General features: G+C 34.0%; 1 long non-coding RNA gene across 1 annotated transcript in view; it reads right to left on the reverse strand.

The window, feature by feature from the left end:
- Nucleotides 1-24,072, reverse strand: part of LOC144564160 (uncharacterized) — a 41,635-nt gene that overhangs the window by 11,812 nt on the left and 5,751 nt on the right. The window lies entirely within an intron of this gene.

Here is a 24,072-nt window from a genome sequence, read left to right on the forward strand (position 1 = left end):
TTTTTCCTTAACAAACTACATTTAAAAAAAAAAAATCATAAGAATTACAGTATAATAGATTCATTATTTTTTGCAATTTAAAAGTTAATTATAATATTAATTAAAGACTAATTTATAGTATTTACATACTGCGGGTATAATAATTATTAATTAAAAATTAAACAGAAAATAATTAAATAAAAAATAAAATACCTGTAGCAATCGCCTATAAATCGCCTAAAACCGCTTCAAAATCGCCAAAATCGCTCTCTCTTTCTTCTCTGTGGTTTAACAAATGAGACTGTGTGCTGGAGAGAGAGAGAAAGCGTGCTTATAAGACAGCTAGCGGACCGCCAGGGATACTGGCGGTCTGGTCCCTAGTGGACCGCCCAGGTGCCTGGCGGTCTGCTATGGAAGTGGTTCCTTAAAAAACCAACATGAAATATAAAATAAAACTGCAATCATAATAATACTACAGTCCAAAATACATCATAAAATGCAATCATAATAAATACATCATAAAAAAACTGCAATCATCTCTTATGCTTCTTCCCCGAGGGACTGAACCTAGCAGCTGCTTTGCCTTTGAGCTCCCTGTCCGGCTGCACACGCCTCGGTATCTCTAAACTATTGTTTTAGTACCATAAATATAGAGAAGAATATCAACAAGCTGTCAGAGCTTGAAATTTTTTGAATCAAGGCCAAGTCCTTAATTAGTGTTATCTTTAGACTCGTGATACCCAACTGACAAATCAATTGAAAGTTATAAAGAGTTACGACATCACTTATAAATATATCAAATGTTTTATTTTTTGGCAAATATTCTAAGCAAAAAAAACTAAAACTTCACAAATGAAAATATTAAGAAAAAAAATCGGATCTCTAAAAAAAAAAGAAGCGGACGGCCCAGAACACTGGCGGTCTGGTCCCTAGCAGACCGCCCATGTCCCTGGCGGTCTGCTATAGAAGTGGACCGCCAGCGTCCCTGGCGTTTTGGTTATATTTGAAAAAAATCAGATTTTGGGGTTACTTTTGTAAAAAACTTTTTTTTTTGGGTTATTAATAAAAATGGCCGTATCGCCTTCCTTTGTACGTTGAGATTCGTGTGCAAAAAAAAGTTCAACTGTTAGATTATTTAGATTAATACGAATCGTCTCTATAATTAATTAGAAACTCCAACACTTAAAAAATATCGAAATAACAAAATAGTAATACAACAATAATAAAATATAGCTTTACTCTCTTGAACTTTTTATATATAAATAAAAAATGATAAATCATTTAAGTGGTCATGTGGTGAGTCATGTGCATACTGAAATCACGAAAGTGCATGGAAAGTCCACTTTTTAATTTTTAAGTCGCGACGACTTGACTTGGTGGAAATCTTCAAAATTGCAAGGTTTATAATGAGTCCCATAAAAATAACTTTGTTAGCCACGCGTGGAATTGACATAATCGGATAATCCTCTCAAGCCGAAGCCGAACAGGTACAAAGAGCGTCTTGCGCTCAATCAAGTAATAAGAGATATTTTATGCCAGTGTTGTAAAAAATAATCCTTTAGTTGGATTAATTTGTCGATTACTCAGTGACAGTAATTAAACTGTTACGAATATATTTATTAGAAAACTGTTTGTAGATGAGAACGATTAATCGCTCATTTTTTGTTTAAACAGTATGATTAGTCGTCCACTTTATGTTTATACGTCTGATTAATTAGTCATTTTATTATTATTATTATTATTATTTTTGCATGTATTTGTTATATGTTTTATAGTTTGTCTTCTCTTATCTCTAGATCTTTGCTAAATGACAATTTTATAAAACTTTATTAATTAACAAGAAAAAATTAAGTTAAAATAAGTTTATTTAATAAGCACGATAAGTTAAATTAATTATTTTTAACAAATTATGATGACATGTATATAACTTCAATAAAAAAATAAAATTGTCCGCAAAGGTCGTACACTGATTAATCACTTGGTAGTATTCTGACTGCCGGACAAGCGCATACCGTTATTTACAACACTGCTTTATGTTAGTGTTGTTATCTACATTCAATTATTTAATGGTTATATTATAGGTTTTGTTCATGAATAGAATGATTAGACTAGTACAAAAAAACCCTACAATGACCTTCAAACACTGACGGTTTTAATATGTAACAGTCAGTATAGAGATTTCATGACAAAATGGTAAATAAGAAAATTCAACACTGATGGTTCACTTGTAAACAACCATCGTCGGTGAACAAACAGTGACTGTTTTATTATGAAATCCGCCAATGTTGCTTATAACCTACACTGGCGGTTATATTAATGAACAGTCAATGTTGCTGTCTATGTCGTTCACCTACTCCAAAAGAGAAGAAACATAGAGGGAGCGAAGGAGAGGAGTTACTGTTCGGAGGGGAGGAGAGAGTAGTGTGGTGTTGATTTTTAGCGAAATCTGTCACCTCCGATTCGGGGTGTAGCAATTATTGTTCGGAGGGAGAGAACTCTCATTTCTCTTCCTCCCTTCCCTTCCTCTTCCTCTACGGTTTCCGATTCTGAAGCACGCCCTTAAGTAATTGTACGAGTTAACTGCTATTAAGTATGTTTTAGGTCTTTTAAAATTTATGTTGGAGTCTATATAAAAAGGATGGTGTTATTAGAAGAAATGAATAAGAGCAGAGAGTGTAGATTTATTAGAAAATTTTAGGCTCTCTCATTTGTACGTATTACAAACAAATACGGTACAAAAGTTGGGACTGCAACGGCCTGAATTGGGCCTTTGATAAATAAAATATAATCTATGCAAACCCATTACTAAAATTTCAGACTTTCAGTGCTTCCCATGTCCCCAACAGCGTTGTATCGTTGAATCGCTAACAAAAATCTTGTTGGGACACTAGTGGAAAAACAGGAATCAGGATCGGCCTATCTGGATCGGTTATATGGGACACCCGATCCTAATAAGTATCTGGATCGGTTTATTTAAAAAAACCGATCTTAAAAACTATTCAGATCGGGTTTTATTGTCAACCGATCTTGATTTATGAACTATCAGGATCGGTTTTTTGTTAGAACTGATCCTGATACTATCAGGATCAGTTATTCTAAATAACCGATCTTAATAATTCAACTATCAGGGTCGGTTGTTTATAAAACCCGATCCTGATAGTATCAGGATCGGTTCTAACAAAAAACCGATCCTGATAATTGAAATATCTCAAATAAATCTTATTAATTGAAATATATCATAAAATAGCATCTGGATCGGGTCTATACATAATAACCGATCCAGATAACTTAAATACATCTAACAAATTAAAATATATCAGAAAATAGCATCTGGATTGGTTCTGTACATAAAAACCGATCCTGATAGTATCTGGATCGGTTTTCTTGCTAAAAACCGATCCAGATAACTTAAATACATCTAACAAATTAAAATAAATCAGAAAAAAGCATCTGGATCGGTTCTGTACATAAAAACCGATCCTGATAGTATCTGAATCGGTTTTATTGCTAAAAACCGATCGAGATAACTTAAATACATCTAACAAATTAAAATATATCAGAAAATAGCATCTGGATCGGTTCTGTACATAAAAACCGATCCAGATAACTTAAATACATCTAACAAATTAAAATATATCAGAAAATAGCATCTGGATCGGTTCTGTACATAAAAACCGATCCTGATAGTATCTGGATCGGTTTTATTGTTAAAAACCGATCCAGGTAACTTAAATACATCTAACAAATTAAAATATATCAGAAAATAGCATCTGGATCGGTTCTGTACATAAAAACCGATCCTGATAGTATCTAGATCGGTTTTTAGCAAACACAACATGTACGTTGTTAAGCCTCAAATCAGCTATCAAGGTTACAGCAGTAAAACAATTTCTTTCTTCTGTTGTTAAATTCTGAAGCTGTACTTCTGTACTTTGACTTCTAGCTAGTGTCCCCATCTAAACTTCTAAAATAGCCAATATCTCTATTTAAACACAATAATATATAATATAACACAATATTCTCTCTTTTATTTCTTTTATCTATATAACAATCCAAATTAATTATTTGTACTGCAAATGATACAAATTCAACGGAGACACAGCATGTAATTAATTAATTTAGTATAATAAAAAGGGTTATTTTTTATCATTTTCTTTTTAATTATTTTTCTAAAAGAGGTTTATAATTGAATTAATTTCTTTAAAGAGGTCAAATTAAAGATATTTCATTTCCTATGTACGTCCTATATATGAACCGTCTGATCAAATTCGAATCAATATGGTCTTGGTCTAACCATATATATTTTGTTATCTCAGGTAATATGAATTCGTTTCCATTTGTTCATGACATCAATTAAGCAATTAATTTTATGGTATTAATTTATAAATAACAAATAAATAATTAAACAAACAATTATACAAACACAAACAAGTTGTTTATTTTTTTTAAATAAAAGACGCTCTAAACAGATCAGGCTGGAATACAATTCTATCTTGTCAATCTGTTCAATTTTTAGATAAGTTGGTACTTACCTGGTTGATATGAGAAACATAATTATTTAATCTTGTTATAAAATACAATAATTCATGTTGCAATTTTCTGTACATGAGATAAAGATTATTTTTTAAAATAATCTCTGGTTATATATATATTTCTCAGATTCTAACCAAATATTTCTCAGATAACTTAAATACATCTAACAAATTAAAATATATCAGAAAATAGCATCTGGATCGGTTCTGTACATAAAAACCGATCCTGATAGTATCTGGATCGGTTTTATTGCTAAAAACCGATCCAGGTAACTTAAATACATCTAACAAATTAAAATATATCAGAAAATAGCATCTGGATCGGTTCTGTACATAAAAACCGATCCTGATAGTATCTGGATCGGTTTTTAGCAATAAAACCGATCCAGATACTATCAGGATCGGTTTTATTGCTAAAAACCGATCTTGATTTTTTTTGTTTTTTTTGTTTTTTTTTTTTAGCAGCATGGTAAAACCTGGGCAGCTTTCAGAAGTGAGAGCATTGCCCATGCTGTGTTCACCAAATTGGATTTATTTCCGACTAGATTTGTATATTCCTGTAAAATATATATGATTATTTTGCTTGAGATATAAAACTGTTTAAACAGAAGCAAAAGGCTTTAACCAGGATTGTGTAGTAAATTTTTGGGAACTAATTAAAAACCATTTCACTTATTTATGGGTTGATACTAAATTACCTAATTAACTATATAATTTTATGGACGTAAAAACAATCTCAAACAAAATAGATATTGTGTCTGTTTTGACCGGTACAGTTTTGAAATCTAGCATAGCAATATTTACTTCTAGAAATTAACTTTTCATGGTTTTTATGTTGAAATACAAAATATTTGAAATGCAAAAAAATTGTACATATATATTTGAAATAATAGAAAGCACATGTAGTTGTACTAGAAAGAATGGTTTTTTTTTTTAGAACCAACTTTGAAAAAAAAAAAAAAGTATTAGAATCAGTTATTTCAAATAACCAATTCTAATACTATTTTTTTTTGTTTGCAGAACCAACTTTGTGTGGTGCGCTGTATGTAGTCTAAAATGCTCTGTTCGGATTGAAAACAAATTGGCACAGTGACAGCTTCAAAATTGAGATATCAAATTTCATTTTATAATTAGTTTTTTTTTCAATATTTTAAAATATTTATGTTTGTAATTTTAATATTGAGAAGTATATGTAATTAGGAATTTGTGTTATATGTAATTAGTGTGGTGATTAATAGAATATATATATGGTTGTTGTATATGGCATATGGTTCAATTATAAATTTTTTTTGATGAAAATTAATGTAATTTATATTATTAAAATTTATGTGATAATATAATTAGTTATTTGACATTGATATTTCATTTTGAAGTCATTTTGAAAATTAATTTTTTTTTATACAATCATGCATGATGCATCAATGACTTGTGCCATATAATAATATACATAGGACTTGAACTCTTGTTGTGTGGGGTTGTGAAGGAACGAATACGAATATTAGCATTTGGTCGATCGGAACCGTTAAAATGAAAGAATGTCATATTAATTTCACCATTATAAAATTTGATACAATTCGGGATTCGTGTACTAGTTCATCAAAGCAAAACAATAGAGCAACATCGCACAGCCGTAAATAATTTACGTTGGATCAAAACTTACAGTTGTCGGGCCTTCGGCACTTTTACGTTATTAATGTTCCATGTTATATCTTGATCATTTTAAAAATTATTACATGTCATTTAATTACAGACCCACCGTTGGATAATCATGCAGAAATGAACGGTCTGCATTCCATTTAACAATTTGATGCCATTCATAATAATAAAATTGTACAAAATTGATCATAGTAGAGTTGATTTGGCCATACAAACACAAATAAATAAATTTTATATTTTTCACATTTTTCTTAATATTAATCTGTGTACATGCATTACCAAACAGAAAAGAAAATAAATGGTAGCCGTTTGATGGTTGATAGACCATCAATATGAGTGGGGTTTACCTCAGTGATCTTTCTTATATATAGTATCAGGATCGGTTTTTTATAAAAAACCGATCTTGATACTATTTTTTTTTTTCAAAGTGGGTTCTGCAAAAAAAAAAAAAAAAAAAAAAAAATACTATTAGGGTCGGTATTTTATAAAAAAACCGATCCTAATAGTATCAGGATCGGTTTTTTTATAAAAAACCAACCCTGATTTTTTTTTTTTTTTTTTTTTTGCAGAACCGACTTTGAAAAAAAAAAAGATTATCAAGATCGGTTTTTTTTATAAACAACCGATCCTAATGATAACTCCCTATATAACCTGCTTAAGTTTCTTCTTATTTTCATTTCGCGCCTCTCATTTTTAACTTAGCGTCTCTCTCTCCGTCTCTCCCTCTCCTCCGTGTCTCTCTCTCTCTTTCTCTCCGTCTCTTCCTCTCAAAGCCGAGCCTCTCGCAACTCCGGCTCAATTGTGTAAGTTTTTAATTTTTTTTATTGTTTCAAAAATTAATTAATGGTGTTTGTATATTGTTTTACAGTTTTGAGGACATCTCGCTCAAGTTACTTAATCATCCGGCCGATCAACTATCATGGTATTAGCTTTATCTAATTTTCTCATTATTATACTTTTAAAACACATTTTTTTGTATTTTTTATTGGAAAATGTTTTTCCATCTAATTGTTACCTTTGTTTTTGATTTTAGGGTCTTTTTTAATCTCAAGTGATGTGATTGCAAAAGAGGTAATTATTGATTTTTTTATTGTTGTGCTTTACATTAATTGCATAAATGTGTGTTAATTGAAGAAATAGCCCAATTAGTCACTTGTATGTTTGTTAATTAATTTTTTTTTTGATTTAAATTTCTTGTTATAATATGTAATGCTTCACAAAACTTTGTATGAAGTACATGAATTTTTTGTAATAGTTTAAGATGTGTATGATAATTAATTTAGAATGTGTATATGATATTTAATTGATTATTGCTTCTTACTGTGCAAAAAAAAAAAATTTAGGATGCTGGCCAGCAATATATATATGGAAGCTGGTCAAATAAATAAAAATAATTTTTTTAGCTTCAATAAAACATCAGGATCGGTTTTATATAAAAACCGATCTAGATATGTAATTTAAAAAAAAAATAGAAAATACTATTAAGATCGGTTTTTATATAAAAACCGATCTTGATAGTACGTATCTGGATCGGTTTTTATATAAAAACCGATCTTGATATGTAATTTTTAATTAAAAAAAAATTCGAAAAAACTATCAAGATCGGTTTTTATATAAAAACCGATCTTGATAGTACGTATCTGGATCAGTTGTTATGTAATTTTTTTTTAAAAAATTCGAAAATACTATCAAGATCGGTTTTTATCTAAAAACCTATCTTGATAGTACGTATCGGGATCGGTTCTTAGGCAAAAACCGATCTAGATAACAACTATTAAGATCGGTTTTGTTAAAAAACCGATCCTAATAGTTTCTATTTGGATCGGTTCTTTAAAAAATATAAAACCGATCCTGATAGTATCAGTATCGCCTTCAACAGAATCGGTTGGATTCCGATACTGATATGTGTATATAACCGATCCTGATTCCATATTTTCCACTAGTGGGAAATCCATTCATTTGTCTATACAAGTTATTGCATCATCATTTTAAATTTAAATTCTTCCTGTGTGAGGCTTTTAGCTTGTACAATGGTCAATGTACGAGCACCTAACATTACGGTCCTTTAATTTACGTGAGGTTAGATGCTGGCCAAGTGGCCATATTCGAATAGAAACAATCAATACTTTCCTTGGTACCAGTAACTATTAGGTGGTGGATTAACGGATGATATTATGACCGCCACATGATTTTTTTTTTCTTTGAGAAACCAACTGATGCATGTGCAAGTATATACTTCAATTTGAATATATGTGATGCATATATAGCTCAGGTGCATATCCGGGGCACATACCTTCTTAACTTGCGACAGATTCTTGTTGAGTTTTTGAGTTTGAGAAAATTATTTTTTCATTACTTACTTTTTGTTTCTGTTACAGTACAACTCTATTTATAACTAAAAGAAAAAAATAGCTGTTGGAATAACAGCTGTAAATTCCAACAGTTGCCTATGCAAAAATAGGTGTAATGCTACAGTAGCTTCATTTAATTCTAAACGGGTCTAATGAGTTCACCAACACTGACTGTTTTATTAAGAGAAGCGTTAGTGTTGTCTTAATGTACACCGACAGCTTCTTTAGTATAACAGTCAGTGTTGATAGTTTAGTCTACATTGACTGTTTTTTGAACAGTAGTGTTGCTTATAACCAACACCGACTGTTATCGTAATTAATAGCCAGTTTGATAGTTTGAAAGAATTTTATCATTATTCCCACCTTCAATATATGCCAATATTTGTGGACCATTTATTTTCACATGAGATAGTCGATAGTTGATCTTACAATATGACACCAAATTTGTTCTGAAATAATCTAAGAAAATACTGAACATAACCAATATAAACTTTTTTGCAATTTAATTATGCATGTTTGAATATCGATCAACACGTGAAGTGTTTATAGTCTTCCAATGTTTCAATATTTCATCAACTGAATGGATAGGTAAATAAAAATTAAATTTGATCAAACTTTGTTACAAAAAACAAAATGCAATGGTTTTTAATTTTAGCCGTTCAAATCCACCAATAAACGACATATTTTCATGTGCCTTCTTTAATTTATAAAACTAGAATTTATGTTGCATACTCATGCATATAGAATATGAGTCACTCAAACAGCACGCATGTTCATAGTAGTGTAAGATTTCATGACTCAAATATTATTTACTAATGCATCTAGTATGTTCTAGCATTCGTTATCACGTAGCTTTCATTAATAACAGTTTCGTTCAAAATATTTTACTGTACGAATGTCAAATTTGTTCATTAATCAAGTCAATTTCATTAATCACGCAAATTTCATTAATCAAGTAACCAATAATTTGTTTTGTATTAATTTTTTTATTCCATCATTAAAAAAATATATTTGACATTAATTTTTTATTCTAATGTTGTAATTCATTATTGAAACTTAACTTCGATCGACCAGGTGTTAACATATATAGAAAATTAGGATATCATCGCAGATTAGGAGTTTAAGTAGTAATTATTTGATATTTAAATTTATTGGCACTAATATAATTAATCCCAACAATTAATCATGGACATTGAATTCCTCCTTATTAAACATAGTTCGTGTTTACAAATCAATGTCGAAAGAACATCTCAAAATTGCACAAATGGTACGTCCAGCCGTGTTGCGTAATTTAAAGATCTTCGATACTTTTTTTAAGTTCAAAACCTTTAAATTTGAAACTTTTAGTTGCTTTTTGTATATACCGATATACAAAAGGGACAAAGAGGTTCCTGTACAAACAAGGAAAACGAGTTATTAAAGAATCTCACTAGTGTAAAAACTAGAATCAGGATCGGCCTATCTGGATCGGCTATATGAAACAACTGATTCTAATAACTATCTAGATCGGTTTTCTTAAAAAAACCGATTCTAAAAACTATTCAGATCGGTTTTTATAAACAACCGATCCTAATAAATGAACTATTATGATCGGTTGTTTGTTAGAACCGATCCAGATACTATCAGGATCGGTTTTTACAAACAACCGATCCTAATAGTTAATTAATTAGAATCGGTTGTTTGTAAAAACCGATCCTAATACTATTAGGATCAGTTGTTCCGAAATAACTGATCCTGATACTATCGGTTATTTCGAACAACTGATCCTGATAGTATATTAATATATAAATCTTGTATGTGTGTGTGTGTGTTTTTTTTTTTTACCAGTAGTAGTAGCATTGATCTTCTTTATTCTTTATACTTTTGACATCAGATGGGGGTGTCCACCAGGCAAGTTTCCAGTGAAATTTGATGCACAACAGACATGCTATTTCTTGAGAGGAAAGATCGATCAAAGGGCATGTGAAAGGCTCAAATGAATTTGTGGAGATTGGTGCTGGTGATCTTGTAATATTTCCCAAGGGGCATAGTTGCACTTGGGAAGTTTCTGTGGCAGTAGATAAACACTACAAATTTGATCCTTCTTAGGTTTTTTTTTTTTTTTTTTTTTTTTTTTTTTTTTTTTTGTTAATTTGTATTCAACATTTTTAGAACTAGCCAAGAGCACCGTGCATGCCTCATGTTAATTTGTCTCTGTTAGTACTTAGTAGCCAGTTTAAACTGTAATATAATTAGTTTAGAGTGATGCTACACTGCTTTGGAAAGTAAAAAAGATGTTTTTACTTCTCATATTTTTATTTTCAAAGTTCAAACAGTTCATTCGAATTTCTCAACATAATTTTATATTTTTTGAAAAAAATTTACTATATTTTTTGAATTTTTAGAAATCACAACTTTGTATTAATTAACCATATTAACAATTTAACAACGTAATGTCGATCAAACCCAAGACGTTAAGAACTAGGCATTGAATTAATAAATAGGGTTAGAATATTTGTCAAAAATATTGATTTTTGAAATATATATATCAAATAATAATAAGCTTAATTGCCTTGAGCCTTCTCCAGTGTTTCTCTTTTCTCCTCACTTCTTAATTTATTTATTGTCCATTTGTCCTTGACCTAATATTTTCTTTATGACATTTTCGCTAATTTCTACTCGATTGCAACTCTCAGATATTCTTGAAAAGAAATGAGAAATTAGATGTGCATGAGGAGGAGAGAAATTGATTATGAAATAGAGATGGTTGTTTTCGTTATATGTTTGTTTACTAATTCCAATTAAATTAGATGTGCCTCATTTATTTTCTATTTTTTTTCTCCTTGCAAATCATGTCTCATTGTTCTGATCACGATAGGCGTAATATGTTCTTTTTTTTTTCTTTTTTTTTTGAAAGTTTGTGATAATCTACAAAGTCGTGAGAGGAGCTCGTATTTTCTATTTGTCATATGACTTTTTTCTAATCAACTGCTCTACCATTTCATCTCCACAAATAATATGTTCTTCAAGTAAATGATTTCCACAATAGAAAATTTGAACAGAATTAGAGTGTGATGTTCTCATCAAGAGATGTTGGTGAGCATATCTTCAAAAGGCTACCGGATTGACTACGAACTACGAATCCAAACTGGTGAAATCCATGTACTTCGTGAGTGACCGTTTTTTTTTATGTACCACCCTAATAAATAAGAATTAAATCAATACCACCCGTTAATTCCGAATTCAGATTCCGCCACGTTCGCACACTGGATCTGCGAACGGGTCGCTACCCGTTCGCGCAATGGATATGCGGACTGACCCGTTCCCGACGACCCGTGCGCGTAACAGATCTGCGGACGGATGAGTTCGCATTGTTGATCTGCACACGTGGCACATTCTCCCTATATAGATATATATCAGTTCTGCAGAGCATTCTACACCCTCATTTTCACCGAAGCTGCTGCATAGGTACGTTTTTTTTCCTTTTCATCCTTTTTTTTTTAAATTGATTTTTTTGTAGTTTTTTTAATTTAGTTATTTTTTATTATTAGGTTTATTCAACCAATTATGATTGGAATTGCTTGTTATTTTGATGGTGAAGTATTACAAGGACCAAATGGCGCTTATTATAGCCACCAAGTGCCGAAAATGTTCAATATCCAGCTTGGTTTGGATTTTAGAGGTTTAAATAGGGAAGTGTACCAACAACTCGGTATTGACCACCGTAATTATGAATTGATAATTACCGCAAGAATCAATATTGGCCAAGGCAATCAAACCTGGTTCCAACAGCTACCGGTACAAGACGATAGCAGTTGGGAGTTATATGTCCAAATGACAATGAATATGACTTTCAAGTTCCTGGAGTTATATGTTGTAGCCAACCCCAGACAAAACTCTAGACATAACTCCAGACAGAATACTAGGCAATTGTTGCAGTTGACTCAGGGTTTGGGGCTCGAGCAATCTGTAACGGGTCCTAGCCGGGCCCCATCTGTAGCGGGTCCAAGTCGGGTCCCATGTGTAGCGGGCCCTAGTAGGGTCCAATCTGACAGGGGTCGATCTCAGATTCCATCCTCGTCCTCTAACCGAGTCCAATCTGAGAGGGAGCGATCTGAAACCCCTGAACGGCTTTATTATGCTGACAATACGGACGATGATCCTGAAGAAATGGAGGCAGAGGGTAATTGGGATGATAATGGGGACGGTGGGGTATCATATCACAGTGATGAGGATACTGGTATTCCTGTGCTTGGTAGACGGAAGTGGCCTATAGTGGATCGTGGGGAAAGACATCCGTTTGAGCAATTTCATGACACATCAGGGTTTGGAGAGGCCGATAGCTCTTTTTTTGTGACTTGTGAGGTATGTTTGTTAATTTATATTTAATTTTAATTTAATTATTAAAATGTTGTTATTAAATTGATGTTGTTTAATTTTTGTTGTTTCTTTTGTACAATAAAAGGGAGAAAGACATGAATTGTCTGAGGGGATGACATATGACAACAAGGATAAGATGAAAGATACAATTAACCACTGGCACATCAAACAAAATAGGGAGATTAAAAATACACACAGCGATACCACCAGGTTGAGGTACAAGTGTGTTAGCGCTCGGTGCAGGTGGGCGTTGGTTGCGAGGGCTACAGGCTTTGGTAATACTTGGGCCATCACGAAGAATGTGGCTAAGCACACATGTCACGCATCGGCATCCAGGTTAGATCATGCACAGTTGACGTCCGCTATGGTCGCCAACTGTATAAAATTGTCATTGTTAAAAAATGCTGATATTTCTATCCGGGCAGTCGCTGACTTATGCGCTGAAAGGTAGGAGGGCATCGTTCCAAAGTACAACAAATTATGGCGTGGTAGAGAGTTAGCAATTGCTCGGGCCTTTGGTAGTTGGGAGGGGTCTTACGGGCTGATTGTCCCTTTGTTGGAGGCAATAAAAAGGTCAAATCCGGGAACCCAATATAAAATTGTTTCAAAGCCAACCACTAAGCCAGGGTATCGTTTTTTCATGAGAGCAGCATGGGCATGGGGACCATGTATTGCCGCAGTCGGTCACCTCAGACCCGTCATCAGTATCGATGCTTGTTTCTTGTCTGGCAGATACAAGGGTAAGCTGTTAATTGTAACCGAATATGATGCAGAGAATCAGTTAATCTCGTTAGCATTTGGACTGGTAGAGAACGAGGATTTTGAGAATTGGGGATGGTTCATGAAGTGGGTGCGGGAGTTTGTAATTGGGCGAAATAGATACATGTGTGTGGTATCTGACCGACACAAGGGCATAAAAAAGGTGTTTATTCAAGATGATTTGGGTTGGTGTGAGGAGAAAGGAGAGTGTGCTCACCGCTACTGCTCTCAACATGTGTTTGAGAATTTTGGAAAGCACACTAAGGATAAGGTAGCTTCCACTTTTTTCAAGGTTATGGTTAAAAAGAAGAAGAGAAGAAGATTGCAAGAAGGACTTGATGCAATCGGGAGGCGAAATCCTGCTTGGTTGGCTTATTTGGATACATGTGGCAAATATAATGAAAATGACGAGGAAGAACTGCCTAAGCCATGGAAGGTGTATCAAGCTATGGATGATGGATCTCGTTGGGAAATAATGACTAGCAACGGTTCCGAATCGCTCAACCATGTCTTCAAAACTTCTCGCAGGTTTGTATTTTGTAATCCTCATACACTGTGACGCGAAAATCATACGGTCGCCACTCGATATGTAGATCTGGAGTCATCTGCTCGAATTGAGTTCTGAAAAAGAAAACTCCCGAAGGCTTGCCGTGAGGGGTCGCGACAAAGGTCTTTTTAGCGCAGAATCTCTGAGCATACGCAGGACAGGTCTCCCCGTTCGGACGACCCCAGTCTGGAGCCCAACGCTCGTCTAGTGGTTGTGGACGACCAAATGAAAATCTCGTCCACGACCAATGATGAAGGAGACCAATCGGTCCGTACAGACCTTGTTTGTCGACCTATTTTTATACAAGTTGCATTTATTTTTAAATTCGATAAGAGAAAATAATTTATTTACAATAAGAAGAGAAAGTAATTTATACCCGGCATGCAATGCATAAGCCTCGATACAGACATGCCAAGACCGCTGCACCCCAATTCATCTGTGGAAGGTCATCCAAGTCCTTTAGCCACTGCAGCATACAAGCAGGGACGGTGTTCCCAGAGGAATCTGGGAACAACCAGCAAGAGAATAACTCCATTATGTAAGCCCGTGTCCACCGATCTATCTTCTCCTCAGGCGCATCTTCTTCCAATTTTCCACTACATATACGAACTAATTTAGTACAGAGTATGAAGCATCACAATAAAATACTTACTATTACAAAAAAAATACTTACCTGAATACCGCCCGCAAAAGAGGGATACTAATGTCATTCTTCGATGCAACCTTCGACCTCTTGAGGGACCTTTCCTTCTTCAGGTTGGGTCCCAACAGTTCTTCGACGTCCTTTGTGAAGTCCCCGTACTCCACACCCGTCACAGCTCGTCCAGTAATAGGCAGTCCCCAGAGACAACTGACATCCTGGAGAGACACCGTAATCTCTCCGACAGGCATGTGAAATGTGTGTGACATCTGCGAGATAGAAGAGCGACATCTGCGACAATGGGGGTCAGCTGTGAGACATGCCACAGACCCAAACTCTTCAACATGGGAGCGTATCGGTCGTCGTAGATGATACTCATCTGATTGTTCCGCGTATTCGTCAAGGTATGAGTCTGCATTCAATTTCAAAACAAACAAACATATAACTTACCTATTTTTATCTAAATGAAAATGAAAATTATTTGCATTTCTCAAAACAAAAACTTACATATGCGTTTTTGATCTTGTGCTCCTCGAATTTATACCAGCAAAGAGGACTGATACTCTCTTCCGTCATATTTGGAAATATGTGACGGGCCAGTGATAAATCTAACTGTAAATCATTTTGCGTCCGATTTTGATTGGTACCGCTGGTTGACGCCATACTAACAACAAATTTAACAATTTTATCAATTTTGACCTCTATTGATAATTTCAAATAGTACAAATCTAACAATAATACAAATATCTATGGTAATTCAATAATATATCACCATTCTTGAATGAATCGGTAAAAAATCTTACAATCTAAGCTAATTCAGAAAAAAATAAATTCTGAATTGGTGCATTTATACTCTATTTTGGTCTAAATACAACATTTCTAAATTTGTCGATTTGTAAATTGGTACATTTCTAAATTCTACATACAATCACAATTCTAAATTGGTTTAAATACACAAATATTTTGGTACCCAACTAAACTACTATTTTAGTGTAATTTACAATATACTACTATTTAATAAAAAATATACACAAATAATAGTATATCGTAAATTACACAAATATTTACAAATAGATCACAATATACTATTTTGATCTAATTAACACAAATATTTACAAAACTACAAAAAAAAATAAACAACTATTTTGGTACCTAATTTACAATATACAATATACAACTATTTTGATCTAATTTACAATAAACTATTTTGGTACCTAATTTTGATCTAATTTACAATATACAACTATTTTGGTACCAAATTTTGATCTAATTTACAATATACAACTATTTTGGTACCTAACAAAAATAAACTACCTAAAACTAGAAAAAAAATTAATCTAATTTATAATATACAACTATTTTGGTACCTAACTAAAATAAACTATCTAATAAAATAAACTACCTAAAACTAGAAAAAAAATTAATCTAATTTATAATATACAACTATTTTGGTACCTAACTAAAATACACTATCTAATAAAACTAAACTACTTAATAACTAAATTAAATTAAATTAAATTATTTAACAAAATTAAACTAATAAAAAAAAAATTACCTTTTTACTATGCTGGACGCGGCAGTGCGGAGACAGGGACAGGCGTAAAAACCACTGCGGAGGGGCTTATATCCGGATCCACCACGTACGCATATCTATAGTGTGAACGGGTCGTCGGGAACGGGTCAGGTCGCGCACGGGTCCGTCCGCAGATCAGTTACGCGCACGGGTCGTCGGGAACGGGTCAGTCCGTTTATCCATTACGCGAACGCGTAGCGACCCGTTCGCAGATCTACTGTGCGAATGTGGTGGAATCTGAATTCGGAATTAACGGTGGTATTGATTTAATTCTGATTTATCACGGTGGTACATAAAAAAAACGGGCAATTATGCATGTAAATGTAAAATTTTTAAAGTTTCGAATTTAATTAGTACATAGTCAAGCAGTCAGAAAAATGATGAAAAATAAATATACAAAACAATTTAAAAAATAACTTATAAAATATTTATTATTTTTACTACTTGACCATGTGCTAAATGAATTTGAAACTTTAAAAATTTTGTATGTACATGCATCAATCACAAAGTACATGGATTTCAACGGTTTGTATTCGTAGTTCAAAATCAATCCGATAGTCTTTTAGAAGTGTGTTCACCAACCACTCTTGATGAGCACATCACATTCTAATTTTGGTCAGAAATTTTATAATTAGTTATAGTATAAGGGCGGATTTATGTGTTGATTAGAGATGGCTAAGTCATTCTTATAAATTAAAAGTTAACAATTTTGTTTTTTATATTTATAATTTTAATAAGTACTTCATTTTTTAAGATTTTTTTATAAAATAAAATTACACTGTATAGTAACTTACTCGGACTTCGAATATCAATTTTTTTAATTCTGTCTAGAGTATTTTTTTAATCCTGATAGTATAACTATCAGGATCGGTTATTTCGAAACAACCAATCCTGATAACTCCCTAGGGTTCTTATTTTCATTACGCGCCTCTCATTTTCAACTTAGCGAAAATCAAACCCGCCTCTCAACTCCTCCGTCTCTCTCTCTGTCTCAGTCTCTCCCTGTTCAAGGGTTCTTATTTTCATTTCGCGCCTCTCATTTTCAACTTAGCAAAAATCAAACTCGCTTCTCAACTCCTCCGTCTCTCTCTCTCTGTCTCCGGCGCCTCTCAACTTAGCGATCTCTGTCTCTCTCTGTCTCGATCATGTCAAAAAAAGGCGAAGAAGACAAAAATTGACAAGGATGTGCCATCCATCTCTTCCAAGTTCATGGAATGAGATGAATGATGATGCCGACTTATGCCCTTAAATTATACTTAAGGTACATACTGTTTATTTCCTCAAATCTCTTATGTACATTTGAGCATCTTTTGTATTTTTAATTTACACTAAATTGTAGTGTTACAGTTCATGGTTTCAAATTTTTTTTTTTTTCATTTGAGCAAGGTTTTTTGAGATTATTCCATTGACGGTGAAGAGGTACACTTTGAGGTATGCTAGCTAGGTTTTCCTTGTCTTTCAATTTAAATAATACATGTATCGAAGATGCACAAGCAAGCAATTAATGATATAAATATTTGTTCAGATTTTGAAGTTTGCACTGGTGGAAACGATAAAAGAGGGAGTGTCATACATGTGGCTGAATTTTATTTTGTTATTGCACCAAATTTCTTCAACTATTGTACTTCTTTTTGTGTTTCATGAATTTTATTTTGTGTTCTTAATTGGTTTTGAGCTCCAGTAAATCAATGGTATATAAAAAAAATATTTTATGCTGGCCAGCAAATGTATATGGAAACTGGCAAATAAAAAAATATTTTTTTTAGATCCAATATAACATCAGGATCGGTTGTTTGAAACAACCGATCCTGATAGTAATTATTGGGATCGGTTATTTAACCGATTCAGATTAGTGTAGTATCAGTATCGCCTTCATCAGGATCAGTTGTATTCTGATACTAATATGCGTATGTAACCGATCCTTATTTCATATTTTCCACTAGTGTCTAATTTTAATGTTCAGACATAGAAATATCATAAAATACTATTATGATATCCAAAATCTTCTCTAATCCATCACAATATTCCACAAAATATAATCAATTGCTATCTACTGTTTAGATATAGAAAAATCATAAAATGCTATTATGATACCCAAAATCTTCTCTAATCATTCACAATATTCCACAAAATATACTCAATTGTTACTACTAAAATAGAGATATAATTTAACAAAATTATACCAAACACTGTAAACTGCTAATTAAATTAAACGATTTTGGTAAATTACCGTTTTATAAATCAACATTTATTCAAATATAACAAGTTATATATTGAAAACAACTTAATGTTTATCAACATTTACTTGATGTGGATTTAGCACTATTTGAAGGGTATTTAAGATGGCATAAAACCCATAATATATACTGTATTGGTGCGATATAGCACTAATTCGCTTAGAAAAAAAAATACAAACCAATTAATGCAGTAATTCGCAGATAGTATATGGATAGTATCTTTGAGGGATATTGTTGGTATACCCTCACAGATACTCCCGTCGCTAATAGAAAAAACACATTTTTGTTGGTATACCCTCGCAGAAAGTCAATTTACCCTCGCAAATACTGTCCTATTCTTGTAGGAGGCCTCATCCGTATTTTGCCCACATCTCTCCTTCAAGGCTGATTCTGCTCGCCAGTATGTGTTGTTCAGTCCGTTTTCCTCCAAACACCTCTCTATCTCTACAAAATCTTCGCAGAAGCTCGACTTTTTGTTGGGAATTTAAGAATAATACCATTTGAGAGAAATGCCTATTGTGTAATCAACCAATGTGAGAGATGGGTAATATAAGCACCGTACCAGTTGGTACTGAAAAGTTCAAGGTAAAGATGCACAAGCCAAACAAGATAATATGATATCAAGCACAATCACAAATGACACCAGATTTACGTGGAAAATCCTCTCAACTTGGAGGGTAAAAAACCACGGGGCACACCGGCAAATTTCACTATACCAACAAGAAATGGGTACAATTGTTCTTCTCTAGTTTAACCCTAAACTGAGGTATACACACAGTAATAAAGAGGAAAAAAAAGAGATAACATATTAGAAAGAAATATCCCTTTCAAATTTCCAATTTCATTCAAACCCAAGTAAACCCTAGATTTGAGAAAGCGAGAAAATTCCCTTCTTACAAACAAGAAGAAAGTTGATCAAGGTAGTGAAATCGAAGAGACTAGCTTGCTCTTCGTTTTCTTCTTCTTCTCCACCTTCTCTTTCTCTCTCCTTCTTCTTCTCTCTCTCTTTTCTTCTTTCCGCCTCCTCTCTGTCTTTCTCTCTTTGCGTTCTCTCTGTGTGTCTAACGAAGCACACTGCCCCCTTTTTTTTGTTTCTTTCCTTTTTTGCCAAATGGGCTGGACCCAACAATGGCCCAACAATCTCCCCCTCCAGCCCACGGAGAGAGGCACGCCGATCTTCAAGTCATCACTTGGTATTCATGCCGACAAGCCGGCAACAAAGCTTAATCTTGTCTTTCGGAACTATCTTCGTCAACATGTCTGACGGGTTCTTATCCGTGTGGATTTTCTTCAGCTTCATCTGCTGATTTTCTATTACATCTCTTAACCAATGAAATCTCACATCAATATGCTTAGTTCTGGAATGATATGTAGCATTTTTGCTCAAATCTATAGCACTCTGACTATCACAGAAAACAATTGCATCTTCCTGTTGCATACCAAGCTCCAGGAGAAATCTAACCAACCACAATAGTGTTAGTGTAATAATCTAGAAGTCAATAATACGATAATTGATTATATATAAAGCTTTGTTCATGAATTGGATGATTAATATCATTTTGTTGCCTTGAGTATTATTGCATTTATGGATCATTTCGAGTTCATGACTGAAATTGTGAAACTCCATAATATAGATGATATATACTCTTAAAAGGTCACTGACCAAGGTAATTAGCAGGAACACTAATTACCGCTGTAAGGTTAGTATGTGGATTAAATGATGGTCAAGTTTTACAGACCATAGACAAGGAGTTGTCATTTTAATCACATAGATATATGTTCCAGGAACATGATATCTGACAGACCCCGAATGAAACATTATACGGAATTGTGTTCGTCTCATTAATGCTTTCATTCAGTGTTAAGTTCTAAAGTATGAGGTATTCATCTTTCCTACTAAGAAATGTATATGTGTGATTGTTATCAAACGCTGTCGGTAAAATGCAGTTATAACGGTAGCTCTTCGGTATACATGGCTTAGCTGAGGTAGTGATGGTTTACCAAAAGTATTATTGTCCCTCGTATCTCTATACGAGCTATAGCATCACTGGGCCCCTTGATAGAATAAGATTATCAGCGCGCGGTATGATTACAAGAGTAATCATATTTGATAATCTGCTCAAGATCAAGAAAATATTAAGTTTACAAGGATGACACACACCTACCTTGAAACTAATCTGATAGCTATGAGACAGAAGAAAAGACACAAGTAAATTGTTTACTGGATCGTGATATTGTACTATACAGCATCATCTGTGTAATTGGATGGTCATGATGTGTTTCCAGATGCCGCTCATGATTATAGAAGTTAAAACAGTTTTAACTCTATTTACCAACTTTACACAGATCCTATTGGGTCACACCATATAGGAGTTAATCGGAGAATCTTATTGTGATTGATTATAAATTGGTTATGATCAATAGTAAGATGGTTATAATTAATTATACGTGTTATAATTAAATTATAAATGTTATGTAAAAATAACAAGCAAAAACATTGGTTAATTTATAAACGTGTGTGACACGTTGTATAAAAGTTAATCGGTTAATTTATAAATGTGCAGGACACGTTGTATAAATTACCAAAACAACAACCGCAAGAAATAAAATATAAATATATATAATTATTCAGAATAATTATACGAATATTATTTGTATTCGGGCCGAGGGCATTTGGGTCTTTTCAGATTCGTCCTTATCCGCATGACACGTCATCGATCCTATCCAGATGACACGTCATCAATCCTATCCACATGACATGTCATCCTTATCCATTCAATGGCATATCTTGTAAATAGGCATATGTTGAGGGGTATTTCGGTCTTTTGCGAACCTCCTCAAAAGCCTATAAATAGAGGGGTGCATGTAGAGAGAAAAATGACTAATTCACACGTATTGTTTCGTGTAGAATCGAATCGGTATTTTCTCTCTTTCTCGGTTTCTCTCCCAAATAGTGTTTCGGTTGAGAAAAAAAAGTTATACGTAGTTGATGTATAATCTTGCGAGTTGTTGTGAAGTATATTTATGGGATCGATGAATAGTGTTTTACCTAATTTCGCGGTATGTCAGTTTTGCATATTGATGAAACTAAGCAATCGAAAATTCGTGTTTACGGGTTTTCATATTTTTCCCGTGAATAGTGTTTTTGCATAATTCCGCAGTTTACGGTATTTCTGGTAGAAGAAATAAACCGCTCTCCGGTTAGTCCTGGTGGATAACCGATAGAGGTATCACACGTGTGATACTCCGAGTCGATTCCTTCCTTGGTGAGGCTCTACTCGCTCGGTCTGCATTCCAACTGTGATTTGGAAACAAGGTATAAATATGCTATATTAATCTATTTAATTGGTAAGTAGATTAAAGTTTTAGAAATCAATCATGGAGTAGATCTGTAAAAATGATTAAATTGGGTTTTGATGCCAAAGGAATACTGAAGGTAGACCGCCTTGGAAAGTTTCCTGACATACCCCGTTTAATCCTGAGCTTAAGTTGGCTGTAGAAATTTTTGTTCTACGGTCATTCCGCAGCTTAAGCCTAAATGGGTTTTGGTTACAGCACCGTAAACCCCAACAAATAGCTCCTTACCAGCCTTAGTTGCTGCAATGTATTCTGCTTCTGTGGTTGACAAAGCCACACATTTCTGCAATTTGGACTGCCATGACACGGCTCCCCCTGCAAAAGTAAACACATAACTCGAAGTGGATTTTCTATGATCCAAGTCTCCAGCCATATCAGCATGTGTGTAGCCTTCCAAGTCTCCAGCCATATCAGCATGTGTGTACCCATGACTCATCATAAAAGAGTCAAATTTCTTGTACCACTGTCTCGGAGCTTGTTTCAAACCGTATAGACTCTTCTTCAATTTGCAAACCATGTACTCTTTCTCTTTCACTTCAAATCCCTCTGGTTGCACCATATAGATCTCTTCTTCCAAGTTACCATGAAGGAATACAGTTTTTACATCAAGTTGTTCAAGCTCAAGATCTAAGCCAGCTACTAGACCTAACACCACACGAATGGAGGTCATGTTTACCACTGGTGAGAAAATCTCCTCAAAGTCGATGCCTTGTTTTTGTCCAAAACCCTTCACTACCAGTCGGGCTTTGTACTTCATAAGTTCTCCATTTCCATCTCTCTTTAGATTGAACACCCATTTGTTTCTCAATGCCTTTCGGCCCTTAGGAAGCTCTACCAGCTCATATGTGCCATTTTCTTGCAATGACTTCATCTCGTCCTTCATTGCATCCTGCCACTTAGCTTTGTCTTTATGAACTTGTGCCTCCTGATAACTTTCTGGCTCTCCTTCTTCTGTCAATAAGATATACTCTGAAGAAAGGTATCTTTTAGAAGGTTGGTGCTCTCTTTCGGACCTTCTTACCTGGAGCTCTTCTGGCTCCTCTTGATGATGTTGCTCCCCCTGCTCAGGAGCATCATAAACGATCTCATCATCATTACTACCATTCATGTCAGAGGTTTCCTCAGTGGCTTCTTCATTATGTTCATCTTCATTTGCTGCTGTTGACTGTACAGGTGAAGGAACTGGTATGAGTTCTATGGACTCATCAACTCTCTCTGACTTCTTGTTGATTTCCGAATTTATCCCTATCTGACCCTCGTAGAACTCAACATCTCTGCACCTAACAATTCTTTTCTTTTCTGGGTCCCATAATCTGTACCCAAATTCCTCATTTCCATATCCAAGGAAAATACATGGAGTTGCTTTATCATCCAACTTGGATTTGTGCTCCTTTGGAATATGCACATATGCTTTGCATCCAAACACTCTTAGATGAGAGTATGAAACATTCTTCTTGGACCATACTCTTTCTGGTATCTCAAACTTCAAAGGAACAGATGGTGACCTGTTTATGAGATAGCAAGCTGTGCGAACTGCTTCTCCCCAAAACTGTTTAGGCAACTTTTCCATCTTCAGCATGCATCTCACCTTTTCTACAATGGTGCGATTCATTCTCTCAGCCACACCATTGTGTTGTGGGGTTCCAGGTACTGTCTTCTCATGCCGAATTCCATATTTTGCACAATATGCTTTGAACTCTTTGGAGGTATACTCTGTTGGGTTTTGTGGAACGGTTCAAACCCATTTAATTAGCTTAAGCTGCGGAAAGAGTAAAACAAAAATTTTTACATCTAACTTAAGCTACGGATTAAATGAATCAAGAAGATTCGTTTAATCCTATTTACAGATCTACTCCATAATTGATTTCCTAAAGCATTAAATCTATTTACAAATTAAATAGATTAATATAACAATTTATACCTTGATTCCAAATCTCAGTTGGAATACAGACCGAGCGAGTAGAGCCTCACCAGGGATGGAATCGACTCACAGTATCACACGTGTGATACCTCTATTGGTTATCCACCAGGACTAACCGGAGAGCGATTTACTTCTTCTGCCAGAAATACCGTAAACCGCAG

The sequence above is a fragment of the Carex rostrata genome, chromosome 13, assembly GCF_964058835.1.
Source record: "Carex rostrata chromosome 13, lpCarRost1.2, whole genome shotgun sequence".
NCBI classification, from domain to species: Eukaryota; Viridiplantae; Streptophyta; class Magnoliopsida; order Poales; family Cyperaceae; genus Carex; species Carex rostrata.